This window comes from Dama dama, chromosome 4, assembly GCF_033118175.1.
Source record: "Dama dama isolate Ldn47 chromosome 4, ASM3311817v1, whole genome shotgun sequence".
In the NCBI taxonomy this organism is placed as follows: Eukaryota; Metazoa; Chordata; class Mammalia; order Artiodactyla; family Cervidae; genus Dama; species Dama dama.
In genome coordinates this window covers 9,320,289-9,342,926 of record NC_083684.1, presented here as the reverse complement: position 1 = coordinate 9,342,926, position 22,638 = coordinate 9,320,289, and the positions used below count along the sequence as shown (strand labels likewise).

General features: G+C 39.1%; 1 long non-coding RNA gene across 1 annotated transcript; it reads right to left on the bottom strand.

Moving 5' to 3' along the window:
* Positions 1-18,186: 18,186 nt before the first annotated feature.
* On the bottom strand, positions 18,187-22,379 carry LOC133049930 (uncharacterized). Its single transcript, XR_009691496.1, has 4 exons — positions 22,043-22,379; positions 21,499-21,572; positions 21,007-21,110; positions 18,187-19,327 (listed from the first exon to the last, which is right to left on the bottom strand). It is a non-coding gene; the product is annotated as an uncharacterized LOC133049930 (long non-coding RNA).
* Positions 22,380-22,638: the final 259 nt, after the last annotated feature.

Here is a 22,638-nt window from a genome sequence, read left to right as displayed (position 1 = left end):
CAGAATGTGAGAAAATATTTACAAATCATACATCTGATAATAGGCTAATATTCAAAAAATATAAAAGGGAATCCTGCAACTCAATGGGGAGGTCCTTAGCAGAAAACAAGAAATCTAATTTAAAAAAAAAAAGATTGTTGTCAAATTTAAGAGTTGTCCACTGAAAAAATCTAGAGACAAAGATCAACCCAGTAGCACTAAAGACCACTAGCACCCAGATTTTGCTCTCTAAATGTAGGTAAATATAATTTTTTAGTTTAAAAGTTAGAGCACCTTGGGAAAAATTACTAATTACAGGTTGGGGCAGGAACTATCCAAAACTAGAAGATCTTTTGTCATACCTGCAAGCAAGAAAGATTCCTGACATTGCAGAGGTCCCTCCCCTGCTGCTTACCCAAGGTTTCACTGTGATTTCAGTTAACCCCATGGTCAACCGCAGTCCAAAAATATTAAATGGAAAATTACAGAAATAAACAATTCACAAGTTTTAAATTGTGTGATGTTCTGAGTAGCCTGATGCGATCTCGTACCATCCCGCTCTGTCCCACCTGGATCATGAATCACCTCCTTTGTCCAAAATATTATCCCCTACATTAGTCACTTAGTAGCCATCTGGGTTAACAGATCAACTGTTTCAGTACTGCAGTGCCTATGTTCAAGTAACCCTTATTTTACTCATTATTGGCCCCAAAGCACAATAGGAGTAGTGCTAGAAACTCAGATATGCCAAAGAGACACTGCCAAGGGCTTCTTTAAGTGAAAAGGTGTCTCAAGTTACTGAGGAAAGAAAAAAATACTATGCTGAGGTTGCTAAGACCTATGGTAAGAATGAATCTTATATCTGTGAAAGTGTGAAGAAGGAAAAAGAAATTTGTGCTACTTTTGCTATTGCACCTCACACTGCAAAAGTCATGGCCACAGTGTGTAACAAGTGCTTAGTTAATATGGAAAAGGCATTAGGTTTGCACAGTAAGATAGTGTGAGAGAGACAGAAACCATTTTCACATAACTTTCATTACATTATATTGTTTTGACTGTTCTATTAATATTTTACTACTATTGTTATTAATCCGTTACTGTGCCTAATTTATCAGTTAAACTTTATCATAGGTATGTATGTATAGAAAAAAACATAGTATATGGATATACAGCTCCATACTACTCATGGTTTCAGGTAAACAACAGGGGCCTTAGAAAGTATTTCATGGATAAAGAGGGACTTCTATATTGAGGTTATATCACAACAACAGAGGAGTCAGTTTGAAGAGGCTTCAACTGACCAAAGTATTGATAAGAATAAAAACACACAAATATGTTAAAATTCATGAGTTTTAAATAATACTAAAAAAAAAAAAAAAAACGAAACCTTCATTAATCACTTTTTAAAAATGCTAAGGGGACTTCTCTGGTGGTCCACGGTTGAGAATACACCTGCCAACAGAGGGGACATGAGTTCGATCCCTAGTCCAGAAGGATTCCACATGCCAAGGGACACCCCCTGCGCCCCAACCGCTGAGCCCGCACGCCCCAGAGCCCAAGCTCTGCAACAAGAGAAGCCACACGATGAGAGGCCCACACACCGTGACTAGAAAGTAGCCCGACTGCCACAACCAGAGAAAGTGTGCACACAGCAAAGACCTAGTTCAGCCAAAAATAAAATTAATTAATTTAAAAAAATAAGATTTAAAAAAAACACTACAGAATCAACTCATTTTTCTGATAGCTGGTCAATAAAGCAAATAAATTAAATATTCAAGCTGCTTTTAAAAAATCATCTATACTACAGGGTAATCAGATACTTTATTAGGAAATTTTTCTCTCTATGGAATTACTCCAAGAACTATAAGAGGAAATGATTGAATAGCAACATTTGCAAACTCCTAATGAAGACAGGCAGTGGTCATGAAAGGCTTCAAGCAGTCCCAAAGAAAGACAACCAGACACCTTGTACCTTATGAAGGTACAAGGTATAAGGTACCATTTATGAAATACTCTTGCCAATAAAATCAAATCTAAATCAGATCAAGCCTCTGGATATAATTATCAATATTCTGGGAAAAGAGTACACAGAGGAACATAGTGTGTGACATTTTTAAAATGCGATTAGGAAAATCCAAACAATAATGACATTACATAAGTGTATGTTTTTACAGCACTTTTTTTACAATTTTATAATCAGCAAAAAATAAAAATGTTTTGGAACTATAAACAGGCAGTATAACAAATAAAGAAACTTGGCTTACTTGTGATATTATTATTACCTTAACAAAAAGATTCTCTCCTTGACAAGAGTATTCACCAAAAGACACCTTGGAGAATGAACTGAATTGGTATTTATACTTAGTCACAGCTCCTTGACTTATGGTCCTACATACAAACAAATTCAAGAACAAAGTTTTAAAGGCTACACAGTCAATGGAAAACCCAATTGTAGTAAGCAAAAAGTGTTTTTAAATTTATATCACTGAAAATATTATATGTTGAAAGAAAAGTTATACATTTGCAAAACTTTCATTTAAATTTTATCATTTCTGTTGTTGTTTAGTAAGTAAGTTGTGTCCAACTCTTTGCAACTCTATGGACTGCAGCATGCCAGGCTCCTCTGTCCTTAACTACCTCTCAGAGTTTCCTCAGATTCATGTCCATTGAGCCAGTGATGCCATCTAACCATCTCATCCTCTGCCACCCCTTTCTCCTCTTGCCTTCAATCTTTCCCAGCATCAGGGTCTCTTCCAATGAGTTGACTCTTCACATCAGGTGGCCAAAGTACAGGAGCTTCAGTTTCAGCATCAGTCCTTCCAATGAAAATCCAGGGTTGATTTCCTTTAGGATTGACTGGTTTGATCTCTTTGCAGTCCAAGGGACTCTGAAGAGTCTTTTTCAGCACCACAATTTGAAAGTATCAACTCTTCAGCCTTCACCCTTCTTTATCGTCTAACTCCCACATCCATACTTGACTATTGGAAAAGCCATAGCTTTGACTGTACAGACCTTTGTTGGCAAAGTGATGTCTCTGCTTTTAATAAGTTGTCTAGGCTTGTCATAGCTTTCCTTCCAAGGAGCAAGCATCTTTTAATTTCATGGCTGCAGTCACCATCCACAGTGATCCTGGAGCCAAAGAAAATAAAATCTGTCACTGCTTCCACTTTTTCCCCTTCTATTTGCCATGAAGTGATGATATCGGATGCCATAATCTTAGCTTTTTTTTAATGTTGAGTTTCAAGCCAGCTTTTTCACTCACCTCTTTCACCTTCATCAAAAGTCTCTTTAGTTTCTCTTTACTCTCTGCCATTAGAGTGGTATCATCTGCGTATCTGAGGGTGTTGATATCCACATGCTTAAAATCAGGTCCAAATGTATCTGTGCTAGTCCAGCTTCCTGCAGGTCTCTTCAGAGTGCAAGTCCCCACTGTGCGTCGTCAGGGAGAACTCACCTTCGTCTGCACAAGGAAGCGGCACCAAAGAGCCAGGCGACGGCTCTGAGTCCTAAGGCAGGCGGCCAGAGGTTACAGGCGAGATGTAAGTGAGTGTCACGCAGCTGACTTACGTTAGGGCCTTTTGTTTTTTACTCTATTTATTCTATTTTATTATTTAACTCTGCTTTGCATAACCAAAAAAAGATACCTTTGTAAGTCTTTGGCACCCTCTTTTGGACAACATGATTATTTCAAACCTGAAATTCGTTTCAGTAAAAAGGATTTCTGAGTATGTTAAAAGCAAATTGAAATCAGATACATATTTTTATGTACTTTTGTTTTTATAATGAATAGACTTTACTTTTAGAGTGGTTTTAGGTTTGTAGAAAAATCAAGTAGATAATACAAAGTTCCTATATGATCCCTTTCCCACACAGTTTCCCTTATTATTAACAGTTTGCATTAGTGTGGTATATTTAAGTTAAAAAACAATATTAGCACATGATTACTAACTAAAACTCATAGTTTACAATAAAGTTGTACATTTCTATTGGTTTTTATAAATTTCATATATCTACTGTCATAGTGTCATATAGTTTTCAGTTCAGTTCAGTTCAGTTCAGTCACTCAGTCATGTCCAGCTCTTTGCGACCCCATGAATCGCAGCATGCCAGGCCTCCCTGTCCATCACAAACACCCAGAGTTTACTCAAACTCATGCCCATAGAGTCGGTGATGCCATCCAACCATCTCATCCTCTGTCGTCCCCTTCTCCTCCTGCCCCCAAACCCTCCCAGCATCAGGGTCTTTTCCAATGAGTCAACTCTTCGCATGAGGTGGCCAAAGTATTGGAGTTTCAGCTTCAGCATCAGTCCTTCCAATGAACACCCAGGACTGATCTCCTTTAGGATGGACTGGGTGGATCTCCTTGCAGTCCAAGGGACTCTCAACAGTCTTCTCCAACACCACAGTTCAAAAGCATCAATTCTTCGGCACTCAGCTTTCTTCACAGTCCAACTCTCACATCCATACATGACCACTGGAAAAACCATAGCCTTGACTAGATGAACATTTGTTGGCAAAGTAATGTCTCTGCTTTTTAATATGCTATCTAGATTGGTCATAACTTTCCTTCCAAGGAGTAAGCGTCTTTTAATTTCTTGGCTGCAATCACCATCTGCAGTGATTTTGGAGCACAAAAAAATAAGTCTGACACTGTTTCCACTGTTTCCCCATCTATTTGCCATGAAGTGATAGGACCAGATGCCATGATCTTAGTTTTCTGAATGTTGAGCTTTAAGCCAACTTTTTCACTCTCCTCTTTCACTTTCATCAAGAGGCTTTTTAGTTCCTCTTCACTTTCTGCCATAAGGGTGGTGTCATCTGCATATCCACTGGATCATCAAAAAAGCAAGAGAGTTCCAGAAAAACATCTATTTCTGCTTTATTGACTACGCCAAAGCCTTTGACTGTGTGGATCACAATAAACTGTGGAAAATTCTTAAAGAGATGGGAATACCAGACCACCTTACCTGCCTCTTGAGAAACCTATATGCACGTCAGGAAGCAACAGTTAGAACTGGACATGGACCAACAGACTGGTTCTACATAGGAAAAGGAGTCCATCAAGGCTGTATATTGTCACCCCGCTTATTTAACTTACATGCAGAGTACATCATGAGAAACGCTGAGCTGGAGGAAGCACAGGCTGGAATCAAGGTTGCCGGGAGAAATATCATATAGTTTTACTGCCTTAAAAATCCCTGTGCTTTACCCTTCCTCCTCTCCACCCGACCCCTGGAACCACTGATCTTTTTACTGTCTCTATAGTTCAGTTCTCTGTGTCTCTGTAGTTTTCCAGAATGACATATAATGGATAACAAAACATGTATCCTTTTCAGACTGCTTTCTTTCACCTAGCAATATGCACTTAAGAGTCTTCCATTTTTGATTTTGATAGTTCATTTCTTCTTGTCACTGAATAATATTCCATTGTATGGATGTGCCAAAGTTTACCCATTTCCTACTGATGAACATCTTGACTGCTTCCAGTTTGGGCAATTATGAATAAAACTGCCATAAACATTTCTGTGTAGGTTTTTTCGTGTGTGTTTGCAGAGTTTTCAACTCATTTGGGTAAATGCCAAGGAGTTTGATTGCTGGATTATATGGTAAGATAATGTTTAGCTTTGTAAGAAACTGCCAAATTGTCTTCCAAAGTGATTGTACCATTTTGCATTTGCACCAGCAAGGCAAGGAGTTTGATTGCTGGATTACATGGTAAGATAATGTTTAGCTTTGTAAGAAATTGCCAAATTATCTTCCAAAGTGATTGTAACATTTTGCATTCTCACAGCAACAAATGAGAGTTTCTGTTCCGCATTCTCACCAGCTTTTGTGTTGTGGGTTTCGTTTTTTTTTTTTTATTTTAACCATGTATATTTAGGACAAATTCTACTTGGTCATGATGAGTAATTTTTTATTCATTATTGGATTCACTTTGCTAATATTTTGTTAAGGAATTTTACCTGTGTGTTCAGAAGAGATACTGGTCTCTGGTTTTTCTTTATAATGTCATTATCTGGTCTGGAGGGTTGGTGTAATGTGAGCTCCATTGGATGTGTTAGAAAGTGTTCCCTCTGCTTCTATTTCTGGGAAGAGGTTGCAGAGAATTGGTGTCATTTCTTCTTTAAATGTTTGGCAAAATTCTCCAGTGAAATCATTTAGAACCACTGCTTTCATTTTTGGATTTTTATTATCAGTGACTCAAAATCCTTAATAGATACAGCTCTATTCAGATTATTTCTTTTTGTTTGAGTTTTGATGTCCAACTGGTCCATTTTACCTGTTATCAAATTTTGGGGAATAGACTTATACATAATGTTCCTTTATTATCCTTTTATTGTCCACGAGGATCAGTAGTGATCAGTTCTATCCATTTTTTATTTCATGTATTCTGATGCTCTGTTGTTAGGAATAGGCATATTAAGGATCATTAATGACCTCTTGGAGAATCAACTCTGTTTTAATTATGTAATACCTCCTTTTAATTCCTGATAATTTTCCTTGTCCTGAAGTCTGATTTGCTTAAAATTAACATAGTTACTCCAGTTTTGTTTTGATTGATGTTAAGATGGTATATCCCTGGAGAAGGAAATGGCAACCCACTCCAGTATTCTTGCCAGGAAAATCCCACTGATGAGAGGAGCCTGGTGCACTACATTCCATGGGGTCACAAAGAGTCAGGCCCAACGGAGTGACTGAGTACAGCGTAGTGCAGAAGATGGCATAACTTTCTATATCCTTTTACTGTTCATTTACCTGCATCTTTATATTTTAGGGGCTTACTTAGAGACAATAGATAGATCTGAGTCCTGTTTTTTAATATACTTTGATAATCCCTGTAATTTAATTGTTATATGTAAACCATTCACATTTGAAGTCACGTGTGGATAGGTAGATTAAAATCTACCATTTTTCTATTTGTTGCACTTTTTTAAATTCCTTTGTTTAAATTTTCCCTTTTATTCAGTTTGAAAATATTATTTTTTTACTAGATTCAATAGAATCTTATTCAATTCAATCAAAATGATTCATCGATTTCATATTCATAGTCCTAATCCCCAGAATCTTGGAACGTGACTCTATTTGGAAATAGGGTCTTTAAAGAAGTAATTAAATTAAAATGAGGTCATTGTGGTGGTCCCTAATCCAATATTATGGGTGTCCTTTTAATAACAGGAAGTTACAGGGGGAAAACAAAGTGAAGATGCAGGGAGAAGACAGTCATATACAAGCCAAGGAGATAAGTCTTGAAAGAAACCAATCCTGCAGACACTTTGATCTCAGAATTTCAGCCTCCAGAATTGTGAGAAAATAAATTTCTGCCACTTAAGCCATCCAGTCTATGGTACTTTGTGTGACTGACCTAGCAAGCCAATATAATCACCAATCAGCATTAAGGTTTTAAGGACCTTAAAAAAAAGTGTTTTCAATTTGCATTCATATATCTACATTTCAGCCCAAAACTTTTATTTTGAAACCATTGTTTTCTCTTTGACTACTATACAGAAGCCATTCTTGAGGCTATTTGATGCAGTAATGAACAGGGAAAGGTAGAAATGTAGTTATAACATAGGTTTCACATAGCTCAAACTGCTGGCTGCTTCCTGGTGACTAGATATTTTTATAATCCCCAAATAATTATGACGTAAAAATCAAGTCCATGAGAAAACCTGTAGGGCTGTGCATGGGTGAGCCTTATGGCATCTCATCATTTTCAAAGTCCCCGAGGGACTGAGCCAAACACCCAAACAAATGGGAAATCATGTAGAGAAGGCTGGGTGATAAGACTCAGGATTCTACTGAGTATTTCTGTAAGAGCTCTTACCTGCAGTCTGAAGACTTCAATTCTCCTCTAGACTCAACTACCAATTTAGAAGAAGCCAGGCAATTCATTTCACTTTACAAGGGGTGCTCACGTGTTTTGTTTTCTCATGTATGAAACAAAAGGATAAATCTGCTAGCCAATCTCTAAGGCTCTCAATGGCTCCCAAAATTTCTGAATCATAAAAGTAGAAGGAGATGATACCCAATAAGAAGCTCCATGGTGGTGGCCTTACAAGAAGTTTGAGTCAAACTTTCCATGGCATCCACATGACTGGACAAGTGTGTATGAAAAAACAAAAGGCAAAGCAGTCATCCCACTGTAATGTAAGTCATGTAATTGAGGTAAGGTCAGTAAAAATGTCAACATGATAACCTCTGAAAATGTACTAGTTCATAAAAGTAACAGAAGAAAAGCTGGCAAAATTTGTCAAAATCAACTTTTTCAGACCTAACGTTATTAACCAAAGACTTGTAATAACCCAAGGAGCATTTATTCAAGAAAAATGGCTGCATTTAGTCATGAAAGCAGCAAGTTCTGTGGTGTTTCAACTTACCCTAGTACCATCCACACTGTCCATCTCAACAGTAGCCTTGGAAACCAACAGTCTGCATTCCTATAGACAGGTGGAGCAAAGCATCATGAAATACAATCCACAGAATGGGAGAAAATATCTGCAAATCAGATATCTAATAAAGATATATCACCTAGAATACAGAAAGAACTCTTACCATTCATAATGAAAAAACAAATGACCCAAATTTTAAAAATGGGAAAATGTTCAAATAGACATTACTATAGATAGATACTCCAATGGCAGAAAGTGAAGAGGAACTAAAGAGCCTCTTGATGAGGCTGAAAGAGGTGAGTGAAAAAGCTGACTTGAAACCCAACATTAAAAAAACTAAATCATGGCTTCCAGTCCCATCACTTCATGGCAAACAGAAGGGTGAAAAGTGGAAGAAGTGAAAGATTTTATTTTCTCGGGCTCCTAAATCACTGCAGACAATGACTGCGGCCATGAAATTAAGACGCTTGCTCCTTGGAAAAAAAGCTAAGACAAACATAGACAGTGTATTAAAAAGTCTCTGCTAACAAAGGCCAAAGCTATAGTTTTTCTAGTAGTCATGTACGGATGTGAGAGTTGGACCATAAAGAAGACTGAGCACCCAAGAATTAATGTTTTTGATCTGTGGTGTTGGAGACAACTCTTGAGAGTCCCTTGAACAGCAAGGATATCAAATCAGTCAATCCTAAAGGAAGTCAACCCTGAATATTCATTGGAAGGACTGATGCTGAAGTTGAAGCTCCAATACTTGGGCTACCTGATGTGAAGAGTCAACTCACTGGAAAAGACCCTCACGCAGGGAAAGATGGAGGGCAAGAGGAGAAGGGGGCGACAGAGGATGAGATGGCTGGATGGCTTCACTGACTCAATGGACATGAGTCTAAGCAAACTCTGAGAAATAGTGGAGGATAGAGGAGTCTGGCATGCTGCAGTCCATGGGGTCACAAAGAGTTGGACACAACTTAGCTGTTGGCTCAGCTGGAAAAGAATCTGCCTGCAATGCGGGAGACCTGGGTTTGATCCCTAGGTTGGGAAGATCCCCTACAGAAGGGAACAGGTACCCACTCCAGTATTCTGGCCTGGAGAATTCCATGGACAGTATAGTCCATGGGGTCACAAAGAGTCAGACACGACTGAGAGACTTTTACTTCCTTTCACTTAGCAACTGAACAATAACAACATAGATAGACAGATACATAGGTAGGATGGATAGGTAGATAGATTCGGCAAATAAGCACATGAATGCTCATCATTCAATAGAGAAATAAAAAATCAAAACTATGATGAGATACCACCTCACACCCACTGAAATGGTTATAGCTTTTAAAAATTGGAAATAACAAATATTGACAAGGATGTGGGGAAATTGGGTCTTTATGTATTGCTGATGGAAGTGAAAAATTGCACAGCTGTTGTGGGAAAGTTTGGCTATTCCTCAAAAAAGTTACACGAAATTACTGTATGATAGCAATTTCACACCTAGGTGTATATACTCAAGAGAAATGAAAACAAATGTTCATAGCAGCATTATTTATAACAACCAAGAAATGGAAACAAATGGTCATCAACTTATGAAAGGATAAATAAGATGTGGTATAAGCAGCTATACGGTGAAATATGATTCAGTCAAAGGGAGTGGAGTACTGATACTTGCCGCTGAATCTTAAGACGTTTTTGCTAACTGAAAGTAGTCAGACACAAAAGAGCACACATTACATATCATTTTACATGAAATGTCCAGAGTAAGCAAATCCATAGAGACAGAAAGTACATTAGTAGTTTCATCTTTTCCGGATTAATGAAATATTCTGGAATTAGTCATGATAGTTGCACAATCTTATCAATGTACTCAAAACACCTGAAATGTACACTTTAAAATGATGAATTTTATAGTATGCTAATTACATATCAACAACAACAATGAAGCAAGACACAACTAAACCAAATATTGCTGCTGATTTCAAAAGGCTGGCCTTAAACATGGGGCAAACAAGCGACACCACCAAGAATGAACAGGACACCAGCACTGTGGCTTCTCTGGGTTTGACACATATTCTCAATCTTCTCAAAGTCCAACAGTGTTGCCAATAAGGCATTTTCATTTTAAGCTTCATAATAAGCTGGTCCACTGTTACCATTATTCCTTGCCTGACATGTGATTTTATTTTATTTCCACAACATAGTAATTCTTGATGGATCACAGTAATTTCAATCCGTGAGGATCTTTCAACTGTAGGAGTGAATTAGAAAGATATTTTTATATTGCCTATTTGAGATAACAGGTCCTAGCACCATGCTTCGGGCAAAATACATCAAAAGAATGAACTGAAGGTTAAGCTTCCTTTTAGATCACAATTTTTATAACATCACAACATTCTTGCCTAAAAGCAATCCGAATTATTCAACTGCAAGATATTCTATATTCACCTCATTCAGCCTGAGGGAAAGAACAAAGTCAGTAGCTGGAGACACTTCTGAGGTGGAGGCACATTCATCTTCTCATTGTGCCCTCCTAAGTCACCAACACGTGAATTCAACATCAACACACTAGAGAGAAAATGCAAGTAAAAGCTTCCTGACAAGCTTTCTATTATGCTGTATTTGCAAAGGTAATCCTCACATGGAAAGTAGTCATAAGAAATTCAAGTCATGAAATTTAAATTCCATGTTCAACAATTATTACCATTTTATCCTACCCAAATCAGTCAATTAAATATAACTATCTCTCCAAATCAGTGTTAGATAGCACTTAATCCCAATTTGATAAAAAAAATTTACTTTATGTATATTCTTCTTTCTATGAAAAAAAAAAGTTCCTTGCTGTGATTATGAATCTTAGAGAACTGAAAGATTCAAGACTCTTTGCCTTAAATGCTGTTTATCACACAGCAAGATTTGTATTCCGTTTCAGGTGGATCCATGAGGGTCTTTCCCTACAGGGGTTTATTTATTGAACTATCCAGAGATATTCATTATGAGATGATTTCAGATATCATTATCCATGAGCAACTTTAGCGTAACAAGTTTATATTTAGTCAGATCTTTCTTGGTTTCAGTCCCTTTTGCACAAGGCCTGATCTTTGACACACACAGAGCCCACTGAGGCTGTGCAATACTGTGGTCCTGCCTAATAAATGCCTCTTTTCTTAATCTTTATTGAGATATAATGGATATACAAAAAATCACTCACTTGTAATGTATACATAAGTTTGGACATATACTTACACCTGTTATACCAATGCTCTAAACATATCCAAAATTTTCTTTGTATTCTTTTGTGAGTTTCTTGTTTGTTTGTTTGTTGTTGGTTTGGGAGGTGTTAGAACATTTAATAGAAGATGGACCCTCTTAACATTTTCGTGTATATGCACAATAATGTATTATTAACCATAGATAGTCTTTAAAAAATGCTTTCTGATATTGATGACGACGACAATGGACATGACATCAGGTAATATTACCCTCATTCATTCACTCACATAATCAATGATTTTGTATTGATTGCTCAATTTGTGCCATGGCCTGTCTTGGCACTGTTGACAGGATGATAAAGAAGGAAAACACAGCCCCTGACCTCATGCAGTTTTACACTTCAGTGAGAGGAGAGAGAAAACACACATAGCCTGAGTGAATAAGATCACTTCAAATACTAATAAGTGCTGTGGGAAAAGTACAGTTCCTGAGACAGAAAGCGACAGGACAGAACAATTCACAAAGGTGTGCTGAAGTGACGAGAGAGTAGTCAGCTCACCACGCCATCCTGCCCCGGCAAAGACCGGTGGAGCTCCAATACAGAGAACACTGTGGCAACATGAAATATCCCAACAGAAGATGTTTGAAGGCCAGGTGAGGAATCAGTGCACCAATAAGAACATCCAACTCACACCAGTTTTACACTGGGATCTGCTTCAAAGTCTCCCATTAGACTTGGTACACATGTAGCTCTGTCCTATTTCAGCTTTCAGAAGGTATCCACTGAAAGACTAGCCACCATTCTGATATTTTACACTGAGAAAAACCACACTTCCAATTTTATCTGGAAGACAATTCAGGAACTGTGAATCCTGAAGAGTCCCACTGAACCGTTGACATACCATCCTACTGAGAAGAAAGAAGGGGGATGCAATTTTCCAGTCAACAAATTAACAAGGTCAAAATGCAATTTGGGCAGGGAAAAGTATCTGCAAATGATCAAGGTACAAATTATCAACCATCATTACTTTAAAAGACATCCGTTTTAATACTTCATATGATATTGAGATGAACCTCTGAATTTGTTGATGCAATTGCTTATGAACAGTAATTTATAAATTCATACAAGAAAGGTATCTGCAAAGGTGAAGCAGGAGGTGTGATGCTCCCTACTACTCTTGGGAAACTCTTGGCTGAAGAAGCCACATTCACTGAAGGACTAGCAGATGGGCAAAGACATGGAGAGATGGTGCCAACTCAAGCCTCCTCAGGCATCTTCTGCAATGCAGTGTCAGATAACATAGGTCAAATACTCCAGTTCATATTTGTTCTTTGTCCTAGTCCATCTGAACTGCTGTAACAATAATACTGCAGACTGAGTTGCTGCTAAGTCACTTCAGTCGTGTCCAACCCTGTGCGACCCCATAGACGGCAGCCCACCAGGCTCCCCCATCCCTGGGATTCTCCAGGCAAGAACACTGCAGTGGGTTGCCATTTCCTTCTCCAATGCATGAAAGTGAAAAGTGAAAGTGAAGTCAGTCGCTCAGTCGTGTCCGACTCTTCGTGACCCCATGGACTGCAGCCTACCAGGCTCCTCCGTCCATGGGATTTTCCAGGCAAGAGTACTGGAGTCGGGTGCCATTGCCTTCTCCAGCAGGCTGAGTTACTTACAACTTAACAGAAATTTCTTTCTCACAGTTCTAGAATCCAAAAGTCTAAGATCAAGGTGCCCTAATGACTGGGTTCAGGTGAAGGCCCTCTTCTTGGTTGCAGACCACCAACTTCTCACCATGTCCTCAGAGTTAAAGCGCCCCATCCTTTCTCAGGTGTTGACTTGAGAATCAGCTACAAAGTTTTCTTTTCAAGATAATTCTAATCCATCTTCACTTGTAATACTGGAACTTTTTAGAACATGATTGCTCTTTTTAATGTCTGTGCTTTGTTAATTTACAAGGGCCAAAATGAAATACATATTTTTTGAACTGGACTATAACTTTTTGTCTCAGTCTTAATTGAGTCTAATTCCTTTTTTTTTAATTATCCCCAGGATTTTATTTATTTATTTTTGGCTGCACTGGGTCTTCACTGCTGCGCACAGCTTTCTCTGGTTGAGGTGAATGGGAGCTTCTCTCCGGTCGTGATGCAGCGGCCTCTCTTGTTGCGGAGCACAGGGTCTAGGGCACAAGGGCTTCAGCAGCTGCAGCGCGCAGACAGCTGCCCTGAGGCATGTGGAACCCCAGACCAGGGGTCAAAGGAGTGTCCCATTCATTGGTGGGCAGATTCTCAACCACTGGGCTACCACAGAAGTCCCGAGTCTAAATTCCTTATCATGTTTGGTGAGGGTTGGGCTCCTGCCTACACGTTGTTGTCTTTTCACACCGCAGTTTGAGCCACCTAACCTGGAAAGCCTATGAAAGGGCACATGACTCCCAAGTGGCACAGAATGACAGGGAACAGATAGAATAGCTGTCTCCATTAGCAGTCACTTTATACTAAAAGTAAGAAAGAACTTAGACCTCTGATGTTTGCTCGGGAGAGGAGTCTTGCTCAGTCCATACGCAAAATGGTCATGCTATATGTGCAGTGTGCCACGCTCAAAGAAACAGTGGAATTTCACCAAGATAGTCACATTTTCTGAAGTGAACAAGAGAACGTCAAGACTAAAATGCCTTCGATTCCATTTAAATTAGCCTCATTATGACATAAAACAGTGATCTAATCAGGCCTGACATACAGTCTGCAAAAGATTCTAAGTTGTCAATTCTACTTCATCATTAGCACAAGTGTCACAGTTCTGTGTATATTTTGTAACCTACATTGTACTACATTGTACTTTGGATAGGATGTACTGTATAGGTAAAATTCCCACCAGGCTCCTCCGTCCATGGGATTCTCCAGGCAGGAATACTGGAGTGGGGTTGCCATGTCCTTCTCCAGGGGATCTTCCCGACCCAGGGATCGAACCTGGGTCTCCCGCATAGTGGGCAGACGCTTTAGCCCCTGAGCCACCAGGGAAGCCCAAATTCATAAATAACTAGATATAAATATATTGGATGTTTACTAAACCAATATTTTATTACAAAGGCTGTACAAAAGAGTTTGGAGACTAGTCTAAAACACCATTTTAATCATATCAATCACTTAATTGAAAACTGTCATTTAATCTCCACTAGCTAAAAGCTATAGTCCATATTCTTACTGTAGCAAATTTGGTGCTTCACAAAGTGGCCCCAACGCCCTTTTTTAAAATTCTTATTTCCTGCCACTCTGCTCATGGACTCACTCAGTACTCCCTGATCTCGTCATGATATTTTGACTACTTCTTCTCCTACTTTGAGGATGGACAGTTATTTGCCCCTTTCTCAAGTGGAAATTTCCTATACATCTTTTGAATCCCAATGGGTAGTCATCTGCTGTGACGCCCCCCAAACCCACCCTGACAGTCACAAAGCACGTTGCCTGATGCAGTCATCTGGGGTCCACATCTGTGCCCCTCACCAAAGACAGGAGCCCTCTGAGGCACGAGATGCATCTCATCGTTCTTCTCTGTGAGGGCCTTATATATTTCAGACGTGAATGAACACTAACCAATGCCTCATAAACACATATAAATATATTTAAAGAAAGGTTGAAAATAACCCTACCCACTGTGTCATTCCTACTGTTGAGTCCTAGTGAGGAGAATCACTAAATCTATATACAGCACGTATTATTTTAGGCAAAATGTTTTTATAAATTTTACAGAGAAGCTAAAAAATCCCATCATGACAGATACAGGAATAAAGTAAAGCAAATCAGACTGGGTTATCCAAATTAATACCAAATATATCATTTTATGTATCTCCTAACCTAGAAATGCTGTCTCTGCTGTGTAACATTGCCATCTAGTGGTCAACTTTAAAACACTAACTCAAAATAAGCCTGTTTTCACTGTTTCAAAGGTTAAGTTCATAAATAGGACCTTAGCTTCTGGCTATGACAGAATAAGAGGGAACAAACTTCCCTTCCATCAAGGAAAAAAAAAAAAAACAAAAATAAGACAAATCACATAATTGTTTACAAAGCACTGAACAACAGGCAACAGAGGACAGTGGTTCTGTAAAACAGGAAACAAGCAAAGTCAACCCTACAGTCTCCCCAGACTGCTGCGCTGAAAGAGACTGCAGGCCACCGAGACGGGGGGAGGCTAGTGCACTCATTATGGATCACGTATGAATATTTGTTCATCAGCTGTAAGAAACATGCTGCACTAATGCAAGATGTTAATTATAGTAGAAACTACATGCTATAAATAACATAAAACAAAAACTATGTGTTTTTAAGAACTCTGTGCTCTATTTTTCTGTAAACCTCAGCGTGCTCTGCAGAGGGTGTGTGGGCAAGGCTCGCAGAGCACTGGAGGATCCCCGGGTGAGACGTTTGCAGCAGCTCATGAGCGCGCCTCTTGAAGGGTTCTGTGATGCAGTGGGTACAATCCGTCTCCCCGTAACGATCTCTGAGAGCCCTCTCTGCTGCTCTCCCAGCCTCTCCCCACCCCTAGTCATGTAGTTCACATTTTCCTCCATGGGGGATCAGAGGCCCAGAAGCTCTCTCTTGGCCCTATGCCATGCTGTTTTGGGGAAGGAGTGAAGTGGGTAAAGTCAAGCTTATCCACACTCCAATGCGTTCAAACTTTTTTTTCCCTCCAACAGTGTGCTGGAACTTCTCCTCTGGAAACTCAGACTTCCATGAAGGCTCTCTTATCAATGTCTTTTAGAGGCTCCCTGGTCTGAGGCAGGGAAGGGCTGGAGCTGGTTCACAGGCCACTGCAGGGTCCACAGTCAGGACCAAGGTCTGTGTGCCTATTACCCAGTGTTCAGGGGGATGAGACTCCTCCTGGGCCCCCTTGGCATATGGTGCTAGATCCCACAGATCTCATAGAGACAATTTCTGGATGGATGCCAAATTTTTGTTGTTGAGGTGGGGGAGAGACAAAGGCAAGTGACATCTTACGCTGCCGTGATGCTGACATCTGCAGACATGTTGATCGTCAAGGTGGGGAAGGATGCTACTGACATCTAGCGGCTAGAGAAGCTGCTAAACATCTAGGATGCCTCCCACAAATGGTCCTGTACAAAATGCCAACAGAGCCAAGCTTAAGAAATGCTGATTGAATAACACCCAGTTTTGAAAAGGAAGAACAAAGAACAGAGTTAAACCATCTGATTTCAAGACTTAATATAAAGCCATGATGGCCAAAACCACGCAGCTGGTGTACAGATAGACGAAGAGATCAATGGGACAGATTAGTGAGGGCAGAAATAGATTTATACATATAAATTGATTTTCCACCAAGGTCCCAAGACCATTTGATGGGAAAAGGATAATCTTTCAACAAATGGTATTCAAACAATAAAATATATCTGTAAAACTCTACCCTTAATCTCACACCATAGACAGAAATTATGTTGTGTCATAAAGCAATTTTAGGAGCTTAATCTGTAAAATTCTAGGAGAAAATATAAGCATAAACTTTAGCAATCGTGGGGTTGGCAAGGTTCTTAAGTATCACACAAAGAGCACAAAGATATCTACCATAAAAAAATCGGACTTCATTTATATACATATTCACCTTGCTAGAGAAAGGTCTCCAGTAGAACCTCTGTGCATCGTCTGAATGCACAGAAGTGCCCAGTGAGGGGAGAAGCCAGGGGCTGGCAGGGAGGTCCCCACCAGCCCAGGACCCTAAAAGCCCCACAGGCAGGCTGCACCGGGGCGACCTCACTCTGCCACCAGCGCAGCAGAGGGCGGAATCCGTGCTTCCACCGCCCACACCCAAGGCCTGCGCTTGCTCGTCTCTGGAAACGGTGGGGGTGTGAGCCAGGCGAGCACCCTCGGCACTGGCGCTCGTGGTGTGACACGCGCAGCTGTGTTCTCGGCGCGGGGTCACTCGCCCTGGCTAAGCGGCTGGGTGCACCTGGATTCACACCTCCCAGGCCTGGCACCAGCCCAGTCCAGGCAAGCAGCCAGGTCAGGCTTCTGGCCTGAGTGACCCGCCCCGGCTCTAGACAAAGCCGTCTCCCACGTGAAGACAAAGCATATTTCTGTGTGGAGATGGTGGGCATCAGGGATGGCAAGAGAGCTTGAGCTTGTGACCTGTCCTGGGCCAGGCCCTGATGGTGCTCCCACCTGCCTTACTCCCACCGAGGCCTGAAGCCCCCTCTCCCAAGGAGGGGCAGGGTCTGCAGAAGTCAGAAATGAAAGGAGATGAAGAACAGTGTCAGGAAATCCTGGACATGAGGGATCTTGCTGCAGTTATTAGTGACCTGCAGACTTTTCCACAGACCACTAACAGCTCCACGTGGGAATGGGACAGGGCTGTAATTCTTAGACAAGGCTCCGTAACCGTGGACTATTTCATGTGACTCTTAGATGTCCTTCCTTGTTATTCTGTTTGTAGATGGTGTAATGAGAGTATTTTGTGGCTACCCATAAGATATGAAAATGATCAGGAACACAAAATTTTCTTTTTTTTTAAATGACTTAGTTTTATTTTTCTTCTTCTATTTTCATTGCTAGTGTTTAAGTAGGGGCAAAATTTTGGTTGTTTCTGTTTAACAAGGGCCCATAATGCACTAAGAGGAAATTTACACGAGTGGACTCACAACTAGAAAGATTTGGAAGGCAAAGCTTATTTCAATGTAATGAGTTACAACACTAACATGTTTAACAAAATTTTTTATTTAAGAAAAAAGTAGGTTGTGAAACATTTTACATGGCCCAGCATCACTTTCTTCAGCATTCATCATGTGTGGTTTTTGTACTGACAGCCCCTGGGAGTTCTGCAGCCCTTCACCCTCAGAACCGAGCCCTGGGCCTGGATGAGCAGCTTGGAGTGGGTGCGTTCCTCCAAACGCAGCCTTCTCAGGAGGCGATGGTCTCTACCCACCCTCCATCAGCACCATAACCCAGATTAACATCTCCCAAGGCAATCTTTCAAGAAACATGTTTCTGTTAAGTTTGGTGTAGAAGAAAAAAAAGTCACCAAAATATGTAAGAGGTTCACTGAACTCAGACTTAACGCTAAAGCTCAAGCTAAACTCCCCAGGAGGCTCCCTAAGACACAACTTTACTCTTAACACTGAAATGTGCCCCAGGTGGGACTCCACCCAGTTAACAGGTCAAACCCAGCACTTTCCAACCAGGCCAGCCCATGGCTAGGATACGACTGAAGGAGAAGATTTTGTTCAGGGTCCTGATCCCTTTCTCTCTGAGTACTGACTGATTTATCTGAAATGTCCCTTGATATCAAATTTGCCTGGGTGATCTCATGGCATCCAGGACAAGCCCAACTCAGGTCCAGGCAAATTACCTCCTAGCAAACACCTGTCTCTCAGCACATTATTCTGGGCACTATGCCCACCAATCTGCTTTTCATCCTTTATCTTTTATTTGCAATTGTGCGCTTCCTTATGTGCTGCGCTGTGCGGTGCTTGGTCGCCCAGCTGTGTCCACTCTTTGTGACCCCGTGGACTGTAGCCTGCCAGTCTCCTCTGTCCATGGCAGTCCCCAGGCAAGAATACTGGAGTAGGTAGCCGTTCCCTTCTCCAGGGGATCTTCCCAGCCTAGGGATCGAACACAGGTCTCCCGCATTGCAGGCAGATTCTTTACCATCTGAGCCACCGGAGAATTATAACTTTGTTTTTATTCCTCTTGATGTAATAGGCATAAGTTTATGAATTTTGAATTATGGTTGAATCCAACTTCAGGATGTCTGAGAACTGGATCTGGCAGGGACAGGCATGTAGCAAGTGAATAAATAACTGCATTAACCATGGAACCTCAAGACAAACTCTGGAACATGAGTTTCAGCAGAAAGTCTTCTCTTCTTTTTCCCTTGGCCGCACCTTGTGTGTGGCTTTCAGCATCTTAGTTCCCCCACCAGGGAGTGAACCCCGGTCACAGTAGTGGGAATACTGAGTCCTGACCACTATGCTGCCAGGAAGTTCTCCAGGCAGCCTTCTCTTTAATGACACTTCTGTACTTCCTCAGTGGAGTGGGAGATGTCGATAATTAAGAAAAGTAAAATTAGAAAAGAGAAAAGTTTAGAAGACTATATGTATAGACTGTTTTATATCCCTTCCAATTGATAGAATATTTAGGAAACATCAAGTTTCAGAAGGGTTAAGTGGTATTTTTCTTAGACAAAATAACAGAAGGATAGGGACTCCCCTCAAGGTCCAGCAGTTAAGACTCTGAGCTCCCAATGGAAGGGGCATGAGTTCAGTTCCTGGTTGGGGAACCAAGATCCCACATGTTGCATGTCCAATAAATAAATAAAACAAACATTTTAAAAAAATAACAGAAGGATACTTTCTCTCAGGATATATAAGTGTTATATAAATAAATATACATACATCTATATTTGGGCTTTCCTGGTAGCTCAGAAAGTAAAGTATCTGCCTGCAATGCGGGAGACCTGGGTTTGATCCCTGGGTTTGGAAGATCCCCTGGAGGAGGATACTGCAACCCACTCCAGTATTCTTGCCTGGAGAATCCCCATAGATAAAGGAGCCTGGCGGGTTACAGTCCATGGAGTCACAAAGAGCGGACATGACTGAGCGGCTAAGCACAGCACAGCACATCTATATTTATTCATATTCATATATAGTGTGTTATATTCTTAGGAATATTAAGAAAGTGCTACACTTACTTCTCAATGTGACGTGTGTGCTATAATGGATGCAAAGTTAGAAATAAGAATATGTGATTTGACATAAAAGTTGGTAGTAAAGAAAATCTTACAGTGTGAATACCAATGATGAAGATTTTGGGTACTTAGGTCAAGTTTTCTAGGTTTTAGCCTAGAAAGAGTAATATTTACCCAAAAATCTAAATTGTGTCCCAGGTCATTAGCATCCCAGTCATGGCAGCTTAACCAATTTACTCCTGGCAAAATGTTGCTAGTGTTTCATGCACAGGAGTCATTCTGAAAAGGACCCCAGGACTGAATGAGAAGAAACAATATACTTCATATGTGCTCAGTTTCATTGTATTTAATAACACTTCTAACCTTGGGAATTTCACATTTTATTTGAACTTTTAAATTAGAATATTAGAAATAAAATATGGAGAGAGATAAATTAGGAGTTTGGGATTAACATATATACATTCCTATGTATAAAATAAATAACCAGCAAGGACCTACTGTATAATACAGGAAACAGTATTTTGCAATAACCTATAAGGGAGAAGGTTTATTTTCCCTTATAGGGAAAAGAATACATATATTTTATGTATATGTACATGCATATACATGTATATATGTACAGGGAACAGAGATTCACATATAAAACTGAATCACTGTGCTGCATACCTGAAGCATGACACTGTAAATCAACTAGACTTCAATTTTAAAAGATAATAATATGTTTAAAATATAATTAATATAGTAAAACCTACTTACATTTCTCCTATAGCACTCAGACACCTCAGATTTTAGAGCAGCAGAATTCAGTGGCATGTTGATTTTTATCAAGTCTGGGAGTCAAGGGAAAACAGCATGAAGATCTTGGAAAATCAGAATGATGTTAAAGCATTAGAAGACTAGAAGAGTAGATTTAAATGGTAATACTATTATAATAATTATAATTTTAATGGGTAAATAATTAATGAAAATATTAAACATGAATTATAATTTAGCATTCTAATGGCAAATATATAGCAAACTTCAATTTCATTAACATTATATCATCTGGGCTTATACTATCAAGTTATTAAATAAATATTAATAATGAAATAATTTATCAATGTAATTATGTATTACCATTAAATATTAATAGAAATAATTTTGAACTTAAAATTTTATTAATACCAATGTTATATTAATGATTGATAAAATATTACATTTGCATGTTCATTTAGGACAATACTTTCCAAGTTTATCATTAATACTTACATAGAATTATATACAGTATCTGTTGGTCAATAAACAAAGTGATGCTCCTTATATTCATGTCATTTTCCATTTGACTGAACAAAGAAAATGAATAATTTGGAAATGAATGGATGTTTTTGAGTGATGTTTTAATGTCCTTTTATTTTCAACATAATCATATTATTCATTTCATACTTTTGAAATTTTCATATGTGTTCATATCTTCACTTGAAAAACTGAAACTATTCACAAAATTAAATGCATATTTAAATTTTTTTTTTCTGGTGAAAGGTACTTTACGTAAATATTCAAGTTATAGTCAACTAGTCCTCTTTTAATCTAAGCATGTGATCAGTGTTAACAAGTGTTAATACGAATGGCATTAAATTTCACTATATTAACTCCTTAACTTACACTTTCATTTTAAACAATTTTGAGATGTTTCTGGAAAGTTTCCTCTGCACTTGCACATATCCAGGTGGCAGAATACTTTATAAGCCCCTCCCTTATGTTTTTATAAACTATTCTTTTATTATAAATTTTATTAAAAGTATAATTTATTTACCATGAAATGTATCCTTTTAGGGTGTTCAATCCAGTGGTTTTCAGCAGAGTCAAAGAGTTGTGCCACCCTCAACCAAAACAAGAGCTAATTTTTTAAAACTTCCATAACCTATAAAGAGAAATCCCCTATCAATTAGCAGTCAGTCCACATTCTCTCCACTCCCTAGAAACCGCTAACCTACTTTCCGTCTCTATGGATTTGTCCATCCTGGATGTATCATGGAAATGGAATCAGACACACATTGTTGAATTTACAATCAATCAACTTAAAGAATACCTTCACAGCAACACTAAGATTAGTTTTTTTTAAATAACTATGGAGTATAGAATAGCCACGATAACACATAAACAATATCAATGATGGAAAAAATGTTTCTGTAACAGCTAAGAAAAATAGAATACAGAGTAGGAATATCCATATAATATTAATATCATCAAGCCAAAATAATTAAGAAACAAAAGTATTAAAAACTATACAGAACAAAGCATATATTATACCAATGTATACATACATATATATTATAAACTGGAAAGCACAGATTTTAAGTCATATATGGAAAGATGTTATGATTGATGCAAAATTAGAATCTGATAGAC